This window comes from Lactuca serriola, chromosome 3 (assembly GCF_051521515.1).
Source record: "Lactuca serriola cultivar US96UC23 chromosome 3, Lser_US96UC23_V15, whole genome shotgun sequence".
Taxonomy (NCBI): Eukaryota; Viridiplantae; Streptophyta; class Magnoliopsida; order Asterales; family Asteraceae; genus Lactuca; species Lactuca serriola.
This window is the reverse complement of record NC_136410.1, coordinates 283,294,212-283,312,627: the sequence shown is the minus strand read 5'-3', so window position 1 is coordinate 283,312,627 and position 18,416 is coordinate 283,294,212.

Below are 18,416 nucleotides of genomic sequence, written 5' to 3'. Positions count from 1 at the left end.
CTTGGCTCCAACTCGTCGAGTTCCTCCACAAACTCCAAAATAATTAAATAAAATAATATACCTGGGAATCCGGATGTTACACAGATGAAGTAAATCACGTTAAGGAAAAACTGGAAACAACCTGAGAAACCTTAGAAAAAAATTTGGGCGATCGATTAAAAAAAAAACTTGGGCAGACTTTTCAAATTTCAAAAGTTAGTCAAAATAAACCCTAAAAAACGTCGATTCTTCCCTCACTTTCTCTCATTATTCTTCCTCATCACCTCCCTCCATTAGAAATCATGGTGTCACCATCAATCTCTCATCGTCGTTGTTGCTAGATCCACATATAAACTCAAGTCACCATGTTGTCAATCACCAGGCACCACCACCACACAATTGTTTTTCAAGTTTTGAAGCTTCCCCTTTTGACCAAGATTATCTTTCTACACCCCAATCATCTGGTATTTCTATATCGACATAAGAGCCTCGATGATGCTATTCAAAGCTATACGGTAGATTTCATGCAACTTGACTTCTCACCACTTTGAACCGGTGAGAAACTTGTGTATTTTTTTGGTTTTCATCGATCTTTCAGTTGTTGATCTTATCTCTAAAAACTCTTGACACTGTCGCCCCCCATTTATGGTTATTTGGTTGTCTTTTTGAAGTCATATGCATATCAACGTATGATTTTATTAATTTGATTGTTAATTTTGAGTGTGAAATTTAGGACTTTTTCATTGGTTGGATCAGTTTGAATGGCTAGGGAAGTGAAGATGTGAACACCGTGGTTCATGGAAAAACTTTTTGAGGGAGTATGCTAAAATAAGTGACCTAAAAGATGAAGCCAGGTTAAGATTCTCAAGCATGAAGGTGTTTTTATTATGTTTTTCTTATCGAAATCCAAATTCTTAGTAAATCTATTGAGTGTTTCAAGATCTGTTAGTTTAGGTTTACTGACAAGAGATTTTTTTAATCTATTTCTAGGGCTTGATACAAACCCAACGTTGTTCATTTAACCAATTCAGATTTTAGGGTTTAAGGGTTCGATTTAAATCTTAACCTGAAATTGATCGACATCTACTGTCTACAACGATCAACCAACCACAATGTTCATTCACTTTTTATAGCCATCACTTCCTTCTCCCTGAATATGAATACGAATTGTCACGCTAATCTGGTTGTTTTTTTTAATCGTTGAGAGTCTATCATCGAGAAAGGAGGAGAGTGGTTTCAAAGAAATTATGGATTTTATTTTTATCTATATTTTTCTCTAAGAGTCTACCTGCAAATCTCCATTTACACATTTATCAAACTAACTCAATTTTCTTCCTTATTCTTGTAAGGCATCTATGGCTTGAAACCCATGTGAAGCAAATATAACAAAGCCTAACCATGTTTTTGACACTGGATCTGGATTTGACTTAGTATGCATGTGTTTTCATGGTTGTTTATATCTGATGTCATCTCTGATTTCTAGCACAGGACTATCCGGTACCCAGTGGCCATGCTCTACTGGAGAGATAACATCAGGTCAAAAGTTCTTGAAATGGGTGCTAATTTTGGGAACCAATATCTCATATGTATATGTTTTTATTCAATTTGAGTTTGCTATCCTTCCAATTTTTATATCTTAATTTTTTGACCCCAAATCCATCCCCAATATCCTCTCATGATTATCTATCTTCTCCTAGGCCATATGTCATTTCCTGCATTTTTTGAAGCCCATGTTCAACATCTTTCCTTCTATGCAAGTATATGCATCAGTTTGTAAAGAAACTGAAGTTTGACATTCTTGTTGTATCAAGTGCACCAAAGAATGAGCTAAGGTTTGTGTAGGGGTAAAATGGTCAAGTATGGGTTGTGCAGGATTGTGCTGGAGTTTGACAAGGACAAGAACTTTTTGAGGATGGTTTGTGTAGGAGAAACCTCGATACTTACCTGCTTTTGTTTGTTTCATCGGTTGTAGTTTATTTGGAAGATGTTGATGTTGCCACAAGGAAAGATTTTGTCTTTTGCTGCTCTAACTTAGATGTAAATTCTCTTTTTTTATGCTCTTTGGTCCCAGTAGGTCCAGTTGAGTTGGAGTTTCTTGGGTTTTGTGTTTATTTTTTAGCTTTTAATGGTTTTTATGTTAAATTAAATGGGGTTGTGGTAACCTGATCGACAAGTCTTATAATATTTAGATGAACATGCTCTGAGTCTTAGTGTACATATTTCCCATATATTATTTTGCTTTACATATATATCTTGTCTTTGTTTTTCCCTTTTAACTACACATCCACATAAAGATCAACACTTCTATAAAAATTAGCTTCCTAATTATACATTGACGTGCCTATCAGTGACCCATTTATGTGTGTGTATTGTTTGAAATTGAATTTTTATAGGCAACATGAAATTACTTAAGTTAAATGACCCAAGTTCTATAAAAACTTAATGGAAGTACTTTTGATTTGTATGTATTGTTCATAAGAGTATATCTTTTGTAAGTGTGTTGTTAACACACAAAATATATAAGCACTGATATTTAAAAACTAGGTAACTAAATCTATTTAAGACACAAATTCTAAAATCTGATATTTAGAATAGTTAAATTTTTTATAAAAGTTTTAGTAAGATGTCGGTAACCACATGGAGTTTAGTATTTAAAACTAAGTCTATTAAGATTTGAAATTCTTCCTAAGGTTGTTAGGAATTCTAGCATTTCATTTACAAGAAATATATACAACAAAATTTATTTTATAGAAAAACAACTAATCAGTTAAATTAGAAAAAAGATTTGTGGCTTAAAAAAAATATAATAGTTTTTACGTAAATTATAGTTGATAATATTAAAACATGATTACGATGAATTTATATTAAATGATTGTTTGAATAGTAGATATCTTTAAAAAAAATTAAAGACTAACGCTTATGGTTTTGAATCTAATTATGTAAACGAAAAGGTCTATTTAGAATTTATGTTATGATTAGGATTTTTGGTTTATTTTTTTTTATTATTATAAACTAATAATGACGTTTTATATTACTCTTTGTTTGTCATGTTAAAAAATGGTCAAAACTTAAAGATTAATCAAATACATTTCATAAAAATAAAAAATGATTTATTTTGTTTATTGAGATCCATTAATTTATTGTGATTTTCCATACAATTTTAAATACTATCCATACTTATAGAAAAACATAGTGCCCATACTATTCATCATCATTGATTTCATGGAAAGATAGTTACCGATAATTATGGCCTTTAACTGTTATAAGATAAGAAAAAAATCTAAAAATGTATGATATACTTTTCCATAATTAGATATTTTTATATATTTATTATTACTACAATACACTTTTTATTTAATATTATTAAGATAACATATTTTAAAAAATCAATCAATTATACCACAACATCAGTACCCACACCGTCACATCTTCCATAATACAATTGTAATATATAAATCATAAATACTTATAATGAGTTAATATTAATGTTACACCGCACATACTATGATAACAATATACTTTCATATTTAACCAATAATAACAACATATTATTATTTGTAACCAAATTAACATAATATTATATTTAAACTAAAATAATACAACGTTTTTTATTTTTAGGCTAAACTACAAAGTTTTAACAGCATATCGAAAGAAAATATTATTTGTTAAATGAAACCAATCGTCGTCTGCTACCAAATAAAAAGTAATAGACATAAATTACTATTTGTTGGCCGAATAAAGACAACCGATCGCCAAAAGAAACAAATCACAAGAATGAAATAAATCAAAAAGAAACGATTTGACGACCGCTGAAATGACACTAACTTTGGTTCGGAAACTAATCTTCAGAATGAAACAAATCGCCGCCAACGCATTGTGCGGGTACGCTACTAGTATATATATGTGTATATACATATATATATATATATATATATATATATATATATATATATATATATATATATATATACACATTGGTAAGTTTTATTATCTTATATGAGGAAAGTAATAGTTATAATGGAGCAACATTATCTAAGAAATAAACTTTGAAATATTTTTGGAGGGATAAAAATCGAGATCATTAAAAATTTAGATTGGGTGAAATTATAGATGAAATCATGTGACCACGAATATTATTTTGGAGGGAAATTTATTTTGTAATGTATAATACTATGACAAAATTTGAAATACGTATATTTGTTGTGTAAATTTATAAATTTTATTGTTACTATATAAAGATAAAACAAAGTACGTTGGTATATTATACAAAAAAATTAATCACTTTAGTTTACTGTTAATGTTGCTTATAAAAGCAATATATATATATATATATATATATATATATATATATATATATATATATAGCTAGGTTCAAATATGAATTGGCATCTATTGTACGGACGTGTGGACAGTGCTATTCTGTGAGAATAATAAAAAAATATGTTATATATATATATATATATATATATATATATATATATATATATATATATATATATATATATTGGTAAGTTTTATTATCTTATATGAGGAAAGTAATAGTTATAATAGGCAACATTATCTAAGAAATAAATTTTGAATATTTTTGGAGGGAAAAAAAATCGAGATCATTAAAAAAATTTATGTAAGGAAAATTCAAATTTAGATTGGGTGAAATAATGGATGAAATCACCTGACGACGAATATTATTTTGGATGGAATTTTATTTTGTAAGGTATAATACTATGACGAAATTCAAAATATGTATATTTGGTGTGTAAATTTATAAATTTTATTGTTACATATAAAGATAAAACAAAGTATGTTTGGTATATTATACAAAAAAAATTAATCACCTTAGGTTGGTCTTAATGTTGCTTATATATATATATATATATATATATATATATATATATATATATATATATATATATATATATATATATATATATATATATATAGCTAGGTTCAAATGTGAATTGACATCTATTTTACGGACGTGTGGACAGTGCTATTCTATAAGAAAGACAAAGAAAATATATTGTTTATATATATATATATATATATATATATATATATATATATATATATATATATATATAGTAAGTTTTATTATCTTATATGTCTTTATATATATATATATATATATATATATATATATATATATATATAAGACATATTAGTAAGTTTTATTATCTTATATGAGGAAAGTAATAGTTATAATGTGGCAACATTATCTAAGAAATAAACTTTGAAATATTTTTGGAGGGATAAAAATCGAGATCATTAAAAAAATTTATATAAGGTAATTACAAATTTAGATTGGGTGAAATTATAGATGAAATCATGTGATGACGAACATTATTTTGGAGGGAATTTTATTTTTTAAGGTATAATACTATGACAAAATTCGAAATATGTCTATTTGTTGTTTAAATTTATAAATTTTATTGTTACTATATAAAGATAAAACAAAGTACACTTATATATGATACAAAAAAAATAATCACTTTAGATTAGTGTTAATGTTGCTTATAAAAGCAATATATATATATATATATATATATATATATATATATATATATATATATATATATATGTAACAGTCCGGATTCCCAGGTATTATTCATTCTTATAATTGTGGTGATTGTGAGGAGACTCGGCGAGTTGGAGCTCAAACTCGCCGAGTATGATCGCGGCTATGGGTACGGGTTCGCGTTTGGACGCGGCGAGTCCACGCTGTTTAATGAAACCCTAATTCCCTGGGTTTGGAGCCTATTTAAGGGCACTTATAGCCTCCCATTACGGCTACCAGTCCCTTGAAAGAACCCTAAGAGAGCTAAATCGTTTTGGGAGAGAGGAAGTTGCTTTTAGGCCTTTGTATTCCTTGTTTAGCAAGAAGAAGGTGGCAACAGCAAGGAGGAGGTGAGATTCCAGCAGATCCAGAGTCTAGAGGCTTCATTTTGAGGTAATAGTTCGAACCTCCTTCAGTTTTAGGGTTGATCTTTGGAGTTAGGGTTTTCTAACCCCCTTTGGAGAGTGATTATGTGAAGCAAATGGACCCTCTTCGAGTTTGTGCCTTGGATCTGGACTTAAAGAGGTCCAGAGACCCTAACCATTGGAGCTTTTTGGGTTATTATGGAGTTATTGGACCTAGGTTGTCATTTTTGGTACCAAATCTCCTTTTGATGCCTTGTGGGGGGTTATACAAGCATCAAGTTTCGAACTTTACGTGACATTCATGCTTGGAAAGGCCAGATCTATGGTTTGGGGAAGCAAATCTGACCTCAGAAGGTCAATAGAGTTTGTGCATGGCATGAACTCGTCGAGTTGTTCTTGAGACTTAGCGAGTAGGGTTGGGGTTTCACGTAAATTGTTCAGCGAGTAGACTCGTCGGGTTGGGGGGATGACCCAGTGAGTCAGGGAGAGTCAATAGGGGGCTGAGTCAAGCCGGAACTCGCCGAGTTGTTCTTGAGACTTGGCGAGTTGAGTCGTGGTGACCCCGCGATTCATGCCAGGTGGAACTCATCGAGTTAGGGAAGTACTCGACGTGTCAAGAGAGGATCCGAGGGAGTCAGTGAACACGTATAGACTCGCCGAGTCGCTCTAGTGCACTCGCCGAGTCCGGTCAAAGTTGACCGTTGACCATTGACCAGAGTTGACCAGTGTTGACTTGATAGGGTTAGTCAACCTTAGTTGTGAAAGTGTTTTTAGAGATATATTGTGTTATAGGAGGATTATAACTCGGGGGATCGAGCGCGAGTGATTTCCAGGATCTGCGAGTTATCGAGATACGCGAGGTGAGTCTTCTCACTATACTTTACCTTGAGTAGGTAATTAGAGTTACGTGACAGAGTATTTGTATGCTATATGTTATGTGTTGTACTGCATTATTTCTATGTGATTTATGTTGTGCATGTTTATAGAGTTGGAACCGAAAGGTTCACAGAGATAGAACCAGAGGGTTCACAGAGTAGGGTCCATGGACCCACAGAGTTATAGTCTCGAGTGGCTAATATGTGTTATGTGTGCTATTTTGGGGAACTCACTAAGCTTTGTGCTTACAGTGTTTGGTGTTATTTGTTTCAGGTACTAGTGATGACCGTGACAAGGCGCCGACTTGATCAGTACACACACACGGGATTTTTATGTTATGAGATCTTGGGATTTTTATATGGCATGGATTGAGTTTCAAACATTGATGTTTTTATGAATATTAAATGAATTATGTTTTTATAAAATGCGAAAAATTGTTTTGAAATTTACGGTGTCACTATATATATATATATATATATATATATATATATATATATATATATATATATATATATATATATATATATATATATATATATAGCAAGGTTCAAATGCGAATTGACATCTATTGTACGGACATATGGATAGTATTATTCTGTGAGAATGACAAAGAAAATATTATATATATATATATATATATATATATATATATATATATATATATATATATATATATATTTATATTGGTAAGTTTTATTATCTTATATGAGGAAAGGAATAGTTATAATTGGTCAACATTATCTAAAAATAAATACTTGAAATATTTTTGGAAGGAAAAAATTAGGATCATTTACAAAATTTGTATATGGGAAATACATATTTAAATTGAGTGAGGTTGTTGATGAAATCAATGATAATTAAATTGGTAGTTTACGATTGAATCCGATTTTGGAAAGTGTAAATTTCATAAAGGAAATGCGTAAGTTATCAAAATAAATTTTTTTTATGGATATATGGAAAATAGAAATTTAATTTTGATAAAGAAACAGGTAAAAAATAAATGTTTGAAATAGTTTTGGAGGGAAAGAATCGGGATAATTAAAAAAATTTATTTAAGAAAAATACGAATTTAAATTATGTAGAATTATAGATGAAATTAATGACGTTGAAATTGGTAGGTTACGATCGAAATCCAATTTTGGAAAGTTTGAATATGATAAAAGAAATGCGTAAGTCGTCAAAATATAAAATTTTAAATATGAGGGAACATTTAAAAAATACATATAAAGTTATTAAAAGTCGGACACAGTAAAAAAAATAAGTTAAAGCAACATAAAAAACATTTATCCTGATAAGTAAGAATCATTTTGCCACATGTCCTTTTTCTCATTCATTCTGTCACACGACAACTTTTGGTATTTTTGAATTATTTATTTTCCACTTATCATTATTCTATGTTTTTCAATTATTTTAAAATGTTACTTAATTATATTGTTATATAAGCATAAACTTTCTAATTAGACATTTCTTCATAATAAAGTTACTTAATTTAAACCAATATAAACAACCATTATACTGTTTTTTCAGTGCATTAAATATTGACAAGTATTTATTCAAACAAAGTCATAGAATATAATTTATGGAATGTTAAATGTTATATGAATTTAATTTTAGTATTAAATATTGACAACTATTTCGTTTATTCAAATAAAGTAATAGGGTTTCCCATGACCGAGATATGACCTTTCAAAGACAGAGACAAATTATGAAAAATTGTTGAAATAAGAGTTTTGGCTTTTTAAATAAGAAAAACCACATACACATTGGTATTAACTGAATATGTTAAAAACAAAATAGAAATTGCAGTGCACTTTATATCCATTGAACACAGTTACAACAATTCAAAAGAAATTTAGAAATTTTAATTCAAAACAGGATAGATTAAAGTCAAAGTAGATTGCTATTAACTAAATTTGTTAAAAACCTAAAATTATGGACATGTGTCAAATTAATAACAGTATAATATTGATAACTAAAAATATTGAAGGGCAAATGGTAGTTTTCAATCAATAACTACCGTGCAATCGAAACAATCTCAAAAACATTTAATTACGTAAGACACACATACATATATACAATTAATCAAAAGTCATTGTGTTTTTCTCATGGGCATTTTATTAAACATGTAGAGTGCAACATCAAATGCATGGTTAAAAAGACAAAAGTACAAGACTGAAAAACTAATACTAACATTTATAATAAAGATTATTCATATATTCAAAGATCATAGCCAAATACAACACTAATGAGAATAAAAAATCGAATATGATACTGCAAAGGGTGATGTTGTTCGAACGTGATGATGCAAATGGTCTGAAGAAAACATAATGTGCGAACAGGAGCACATGATTTATCCATAGTTTTCAACAATGATTATGGAAATGATATCAAATTTTGAATTCTTTGATTTTTTAAAATTAAGTGACGATATCCTGTAATCTTGTAGATACGTTTCATATAATAAATGTGAAATTGAAAAAATATACAAAATATGTCAGCTAAAAACGTGATTTTAATTAGGAAGGAACAAAATTTATTTTCAAAAATTATGATGAGGTTTAAATGAGTTGAATACATTCCTTTTATAAACGACGTTAACATTAAATCGGTTATTCAAGTTTTCAAATTTAATCAATATTAATTTAATTTAATTTTATTTTAGGATGACATCATCACAATGATACACGTGTTGAAATTAATCAAAGAAACACAATAAATGATTCTAATGGTTGAAGGTGATGACCTCAAGTTTCTCTTTTATTATATATAGAGATGGAAAGAACCGTTATGTGGCAAAATGATTTTTTTTTTGTTTCCAATAGAACCTTAATTTTTTAAAATTATTTGTGTCAAATGACCAAATATGAATCCTTAGTAATATCTAAAACTTTTTTTACTCAATTTATATTTTATAAAACTTCATATTCACCCATTGGGTTGTTATTTCAATGGTTGAATAGGTTACCAACAGGTAAATTGAGTTTATATTTCCAAAAAATATTTTTTATTTTTTATTTTCGTGGTTTTAGATTTTTTTTTTAAATAAATTTAGCTTTAACATATTCCTTATTATTTCATTAATGGTGCCAGATACCGACAATTTATCCAATATAATTTAACTCACGTATGTTCTAACTATTCTAAAACCGTAGGTTACAAATGTGTTTCTTATTCCTGTACGCCATTTTGGGTCTTACTGATTCTAAAACCTAGATAATCATATAGTCTACTGCCATAATGCTACTTTACCTGATTTAGTTTGCTTTCAAAATTTATCACAAGCTTATTTTCGAAAGGTCTCTCGTATATTTATTTTAAAATTATATAGGACAAATTTGCAAATAAGTTGCTATCATTTTAACATTATGTCCATTTTATCTCAAGTACTTACTAATGTTTTACAACGCATACTAAATTTATTAGGGATTGTATTCATAGAAGATCTTAGCTATAATTAGTTATTTTGTTTACCATTGTAACCTCCAATATATAACGAATGTCTAAGATCTTTCGTCATACATTGCATAAGAGATTTGATTTCATGTTGGAGGTTTCCAAGGTAGAATTAAAAAATGTATTATGTTCAATGGGGATGCTTTACGAATATTATGAATATGAAAATCTCAAAATCCTCCCCAAAATGTTAACTTGATTTCATTTATGCCAAAATTTTAAATTTGTTGAAAGTTAAAGGACCATATGTGCATTATGTTTCATCTTTGTTTAGAAGCTACATTTTAGTCCTTTAAATTCATATGCTTCGAAACAATTGAGTTATTTCACACAAATTAAAAATCAATGTGACAACTAGTAATGACGAATTGGTGGCAATATCCAATGAAAAAAATAATAATATTAAGAATCATATGTCTATGTCGCAAATTCTTAAGATTAAATTATTATTTTATTTTACCAACTTTTGCATTAAAATCAATTTGATCATTCTCTATCAGATATGATCGTAAGAAAAATAGAAGAAGATTGTAAATATTGTCAGTTGAAAGTGACAAAAAATTATGACCAACATGATATTTCGTGATCTTTAATTATTCAAACTACACATAATGACTTAAGTATTTTTTAAGTTTTTATGATGTTTTAGGTTGTAAGATTTAAAGTAAAACTTCATAATTTGATGTAGATTACCGTTCTTTCCAACAACTATGGAAGAACCGATAAACGTAAAACAGATACTCAAAAACCGAAAAGAAGTGGAATTGCTAGGTTGCAAATTTTAAAGGTAAGAACAAGAGGATATGTTAATTTGGTTTAACGAATACGGCTAGAAGAGATATGTATTTAAAGTTACACAAACCCTTAGAGACTTTAAAAAATACGTGCCAACGATAACATTAGCACTATCACGCCTCGTCTGTGTCATGCAGGGGGTCAAAACCCTAGTCTCCATTTGGTTGCTCTCTACCCTACATGTTTTTGAGAAGTTTTTAGAAGCTTCCACATGCTTAAAGACGATGTCAACATGTGGTTCACATTGATGCCACCAAAGCATAGCAAAAATAAAATCTTAGCACTTCGTGCTTCGTGTCCTTGGCTCAGGGCATGTACATGTGTGTGGGTTTGTTCCATCGCTCCATCTTCTACCCATAGATATGGGATAAATGCAACATTACGAACTTGTAATTGGTATGGAATTATAAGTATAACTAGATATATGATATTACAGGTAAAATTATGAGTATATATACTCTTAATGGTGACTTTTTAATAATGTTAACTTAGTGGACCAAATCCACAAAATGTTGAAACCACAAGGAGAATCTTTGTAATGTTAACTTAAGTAGATGGATTTATAAAGTCAGCATGTAAGTTTTAATACACAACTTACCCGATTTTGTTCTTTCTTTTAGATCATATTAAGATTATCAATATATTTATTATTTACAAATTACTGACAGGTAAAAAATAATTTCAAATAGCATAAATCTGTCTTAATTTGAAACTACTAGAAAATTATGTTTTTATACAAAAAGAGAATATGATATAAGATACAAACAAAATTGCCTAATTTACCAGTAGTATTTAATTTGTTGCACACATAAGCCTATTTTCAAATTCTAACTTAAGAATTTGGCCTAATTTCTCACTCTTTTTAAATACTAGAAACAATATAATTTATTATGTATGGCAATTTTCATTAGCTTATAAATAAGTTAATTTTATTTATGTTTTATCCGTAATGTATCAACTAACAAAATCTACCCTGATAAATAAGAATGAATTTATCACTTATCATTCTTTCATTGAATTGACCATATGTCATTTTGTCATAGATATATTTATTTTCTATTTGTTCATTTCCAACGTATCATTAATTAAGTTTCCATAAATTATAACTAACATAATTACTACTCCCTCCGTCCCAAATTGATAGTACATTTTTGATTTTTGAAGTTTTTTTTCTTCAACTTTGATCTTAAATATTTTTATTTGTGTTATATATTACTTGATGAACCTTATAACAATGAAAAAACATTTAAAATACAATCCATTCATATATTTTGCATCAAGTATTATCTATCAAAAACAAAAATATTTAAGGTCAAAATTGAAGGAAAAAGACTTCAAAAGTCAAAAGTGGACTATTAATTTGGGATGGAGGTAGTATTAATTTTAAATTTTAAATTTTAAATTTTAATTTCAATTTCAAATAAATTTCCAGTTTAAACCTTTGTATTTAACATTTTGTTATAATCAACCGGTTTACTATATGAGTCTGACAATTAAACATATAATTTTAATTAATTTAATTTTTGTATGTTTTTTCTCATAATTTTTACTTATTTCAGATTTTGAATTCAAATAAACTTCTCATTTAATCTTTCTTACTTAACATTTTGTTTTAATCAACTCATATAATATACGAGACTCACAGCTAGTGAAAAAAAATTTAAAAAATGGAAAACAATTTATAAGTTTCACCAATACATATAGAAAAGTATAAAATATGCATGTTAACTAAGATAAGTAAAAAACATTTTTTAATGTTGTAATTGTTATTAATCGAGTACAATAAACGAAATCAAAGTTTTGAATGAATTATGAACACAGAGTAAATATGATCTACTTGGCTCAATTACGCTTTCGAAAGATACAGAGAAAATGTAGAGTATAAGTAGCGAAGAATAGAAAAGATACTTTAACTCTAGTACCTATCCCCTGTTTTATAGGGATGACCAAAGCATACAAAAAATACATAAGGGATTAAACATTAACGCTTCGACATACAAATACCCTTATGCAAAATATACAAGACAACTTTGATACTAATACAAAACAAAGGACGCTTTGACACCTTACAACTATTTCGACCCCAACATTCTTCCCTTTTGTAAGCAGTGACGAATCCTAAGTCATTACCATCTGGGCCGCTTGATGTATAACCCTCATTATCTCAACATACCAATTGATTGTTTTTCGAATTTCCTTTTTGTCACCATCATTTTCTTGTTGCAGCTATTAATACGAACCAGAAGATTCGTATATTGAGAACTTGTATATCTTTCCACATCATAAGCTTGAAAAAGGAACTTAGTGTCTTTCCCTTTCTTGTTTTTCCATGTAAAAACAATTCCAAGTGGCTTCGTACAGATCTCCCCATCTTCATAGGTTTTCAGACTTCCTTGACCCTTCAACATAGATTGAGGCACTGCTACTTGTTTTCCCTTTGCTAAAGCCAATTCCACATCAATCAATGGAAGAAAATCATAGTAATTGTCGACGAACAACATAATGTCTACATACCTAATCAAGAATTCTTCTTTGTTTTTCATTTGTAGATTCGAAATATCTACTCCTTTCAAAATTCTTGCTACACTGATGAGATCGTTAAGATTAATCAATGGAAAGTCTGCTACCGAGAAGTTGAATGCAACGTTGTTAGCTCGAATAGCATGGTAAAAAAAATTCTGCAACACCCCTTTGAACAAGACATCCTTAGAAATTTTGAGAACTCTAACAATTTTAACCAAAGACCATATCTCTTCTTCTCTTTTTGCAAGAACAACATGGAATCGAAGCTTCAACCACTTGTATTCATCTTTATCTTCAAACTTGTCAACTATCTGATACTGAGTAGACATAAACATCATCTCATTGATAGGAAAGTCCAACTAATTAAAATCAGTGTTCTCAATATCATAGCTTTTCTTGGGAACTTTTTCAAATTCATGCATCACTCCACTAAAGACTGATGCTTCGATGGTCTCATAATAGTAGGGCTTTATTGGATCACCATTCTCTAGAATAGGAGGATCACTTTGTCTTTGTCGAAGAATGCTTTGTATTTGCCTTTGCCTTTCAATTTCTTTTTCTAAGGCCCTCTTCTTCTCTTTAATTGTTGGTTCGCTAAGGAAACCCTTTTTTTCCCTTTCATTTTTTCTGTTGACGGAGGTGTCTTTGAATCTCATCCACCTGTAGATGAACCAATAACGGATCCTTTTGTTAAGGGTCTTGTTGTTGTCAAATTAGATGTTATTGGAACATTGGTCTTGGGTAACGAAGTGGGAATTTGTGTTGACATAACTTTCCGAACAACTTTTGCATCATCTCCATCTTTAGATGATCCACTCCTAGTAACTTTTGACGAACTCATGCCAATATTCGTCCTCCTTTCTCCCCCTTGCACCCATGTGTGAACAGGCGGGGCATCAGTTGGCATGAGATTTATTAACTTCAATAATGGTGCTAAATTGGATTTGATCGAAGCCTCCAATGATGAGAACATTGTAGACAACAGATCTGGAGAAATCAAAGATTGTGGTAAAGAACCAAGCTTCGAAACAAGCTCTTTCAAATTCCCTAAGAGCTCTTTAATCTTTGCCAAAACTTTGACCAGCAGAATCAGAATTCGATTCTACTTTAGGAACTAAAGAGTTGTATAACTCAACCACCCTGGTCACAACATTAACAATAATATCCACCTTTTTGTTGAGAGATGAATAATTGTGATCAATCTGTGCAACCTCATTTGCCATGTCAGTACGAAGTTCTTCAAGCTTCAAATTGACATCTTTTTGAACTTTCTTGACATCTTGAACAAACAGGACATGTCTTTCTTTGGCAACTGCTTGCAACTCTTTAACTTCATGATTAAAGGATTCAGATTAAAATTTCACCCGCAACTCATTATTCGTATCCACCTGATCTATCATATTTTTCAAACGAAGCTCCTGCGCCTTGAGCATCACATCAACTTCAATTCTAGAAACGTGATTTCTACTCCCAACATCTGTTTGAAGTTGTAACAAGTAATTGAGTTTTCTTTTATGAATCTTGAATTGCTTACCAGATGTTGGGAGTAGAAATCACGTTTCTACTGGATATGAATCTTGAGTTTTCAAGCCCAAGGAAATTTGGGAGCGAAGTGGATGTGTCAATGCTGGATATGTCGAAAGTAGATAAAACAACAATATTATCCAAATTTCCTTGGGCTTGAAAATTCGACACCTCATCATCCTTATTGACATTTGCGTCCATATCAGATATGTTTGTAGGGATGCGTGAAGTTTGCACCACCTCCATATTGGATTCAGCAAGAGAAACGTCGGGTGGTATGACCGTAATCTGCTCAGGGATGGATATATGCGAATGATCATCTAGATTAGTGGTTGTGTCCACATTAGATGTTTGCAGATTGCCACTAAGACTTCCAGTCACCTCGAAAGTCAACTTGACTGGAGTGTCCCTCTGGAATGAATCGAAACCCATATCATCATAACGAAGTGTTGATTGAGATTTACCACTATCCTCGAAGTCAGTTTCAAGAACTACCTCATCCCAATGATCATGAACCTGCTTTCGCTTTTTCATGGTACACTTCACCATATCTTTAGTCCTTCGCTTCTTAGAAGTCGGAGACACAGGGAAATGAATCTCGCGAATCACAACTCCCTTTCTGCTGACTTGAGGTTTGCGAATCCTCTTTTAGCGAGACACTCCTTTGGGTGACGATAGACCTCTCCGGAGAATGACAAGGCCTACGTGCCACTCTCTTCAATTGTTTGAGAACACCAGACATCAAAGGCATGATCTCCTTGGCTGGTTGAGAAGTTTCATCAGTAACTGGCTTAGTGATTGTTGTTAGAGTAGGAACAAAAATCGGATTTACAACCTTTTTAGGAGAAGGATCAGGCTTTGACGACCTAGCCTGTGTAACCTTCTTTGAGCCCTTAGTTATTTTGGAAGGACCAGTAACACCCTTCTCCAATAACACACCAGTCTCAATTGAAGGATTGATTGTTTGAAGATAGGAAATAAGATCTCCTTTGAGAAGCATTGCATAAGGGATCCTTGCAACAACTGGAAAAACTTCCGAATCATCCTCCACAGTCATAGGATGTTGATAAAAAACAAAATCAACTTTAGGATCATCAACAGGAACGAATATCCCTTCCTTTTGTAGACAAACTTCAAAAATTAGGCTCCAATAAAGAGCACAAGAAACTCCATTCACAACATTGGTGTTAGCAATGTTTTTTCCAAACTCATTCCATAAATGGTTTGCATAATCAACCTGTAAATCATAATACAATCCTGCAACCATAACATAAACCTATAGTTTCACTTTATCCAATCCAACACTTCGACCTGTCAAGAATCGAAGGAAGATACCAAAAAGAAAGTTTCAGATGCAAGGTAGAGATGATTTCTTAAAGTCACTTATCTTGGTAAGAGGTGCTTGATAACCCATCTCATTAAACATGTAAGCCACCTGTTCATTAGTAACGTCATAGAAAGGTTCGACGTTAGGAATGTTCAAGATTTGGGAAAACTGATTCTTGGACAACTTGTACTTTTTCTCATTGGTCAATTGACAAGTAACCATCTTGGTTGTCTTGTTAAACACAATAGTGGAACCAGCAAGTGATAATCACATCATCGGAATAGAGAAAGAGGTCGACATAACAGTAGATTAGACAGAGTGATTCTAGGAAACGATGAGCATCTTCAGTTCCTCAGGGTACTTGCTAACATCAGGTTGAACTCGGTAATTAGTACTCTGGATCTTCATTAATGGTTGAGATGTGGTTTCATCAGTGGTTTGGGAAGGATCAATGTTCACATTTGTAGCCGCCATTGTTAGGGTTTGAAGGTATTTAGGAGAACAGAGCGTATAAGGGAATAAAATTTGGTAAATATTTATCTTGCTCACGTAAAGTAGGAATGAGGTTACCCAAAACCATTTTATACGTAAACCCTGAGTTTGAATTTGAAGCGCTTTTGCATTAAAATCGTGCCACGTGTTCCCTTGAAAATCGGGCCTATAGCCATAAAAGTAGCCACGTATGAAAAGTGATTAGCATTTTTTCCTTGAAAATCGTGAAACTACCAAACTGTCACATCAAACAGTCGTTTCGTGTGCCCCAAGAGAATAAGAACCGTTAATAAACCTTCGGCATGCAGGCTGGGCTCTTGCACGTTTGGGTTGAGAAGCGAAGTCATATGCTAGACGTTTTGAAATCATAAACCTCAGTTGGTATTACTCGGAACCTCAAGGATTTTAGTGTGTGCACAAGTGTGTCAAAGATTGAGATGAGATCAAGAATAAATAAATTTACTTCTGTGATGTCAATTAAAAATCGACATAAAGGCAATAAGATCCAAGGAAAAGATCACTTCGTTCTACATCAAGAGAGATATCGAAAAACTTGTGTGGCTTCCCGTGAATTTCAATTGAATACTCATCGTGGAGTATCGAAGGGATTCTTTTTCAAGGCTTCGTGGGTAGGCTGAATTTTGTTACATACCACAACTCAACATAAGTGTGAGAAATGGTAAACAAAATTACTTGTTTGACTAGTGTAGTCAGTGAAAAGTAGGTTTTGGTGAATTTTATAAGTAACTAAAGTTCAAATAGATATTCAGACATAAATCATATTCTAAAAAAAATTGAACTGATGGATCTTGTTGTGCAAAAATGTCTTGGGTTTAGAACATTTTATCAAGACCACTCATATCGAAAGAATATGATTTTGAATATCGAAATGTGGTACTAAAACAATTGTTTCATTAAAATCTTGAATGTGAAGTTCACCGTCAATTCCTTAAAGATTTCGAAGTTTTGGGTTTCACCATCATCACAATCTCATGAATCAGGATCATAAACACAGACTTTTTACATACCTAAATCCTGGTGGGTTTGAACCATAGATCTCTTGGGTATATGTTATAGTGTGTGATCGTGAAGGAACTTTATGGTGAAAAAGATTGGTTTAAGAAAAGAAATGTACCTCTGCTATATGTGGACCAAGCATGAAACTCTTAACTCGACAGGAGAAGAGTAAAGTAAGTCAATGACTAATGTGAATATAGCCTGATTGGGAAGGAATCCTCATGATGAGAGATCCATTAAGGCTTCGAAACACATTGAGTCTAAGAGGCTTGGGACAACATGCTGCAACATGGTTCTAGGGACACCTAACGAAAGTATATCAAAGTAACACCTTTCCCTAAGGCTTCAATGCAAGTTCCACCAGTATATTTCAATAGCGAGCTACATCAAATCTTGTTAACCACAAGAACAATAAACAAAAAAAAAACAAAAAAGATATATTTTTAGCTTTTTTTTTAAATCAAAATAACAAAAATAAGAAAATCTTTTTTTTTTGTTTTAGGAATTTTTC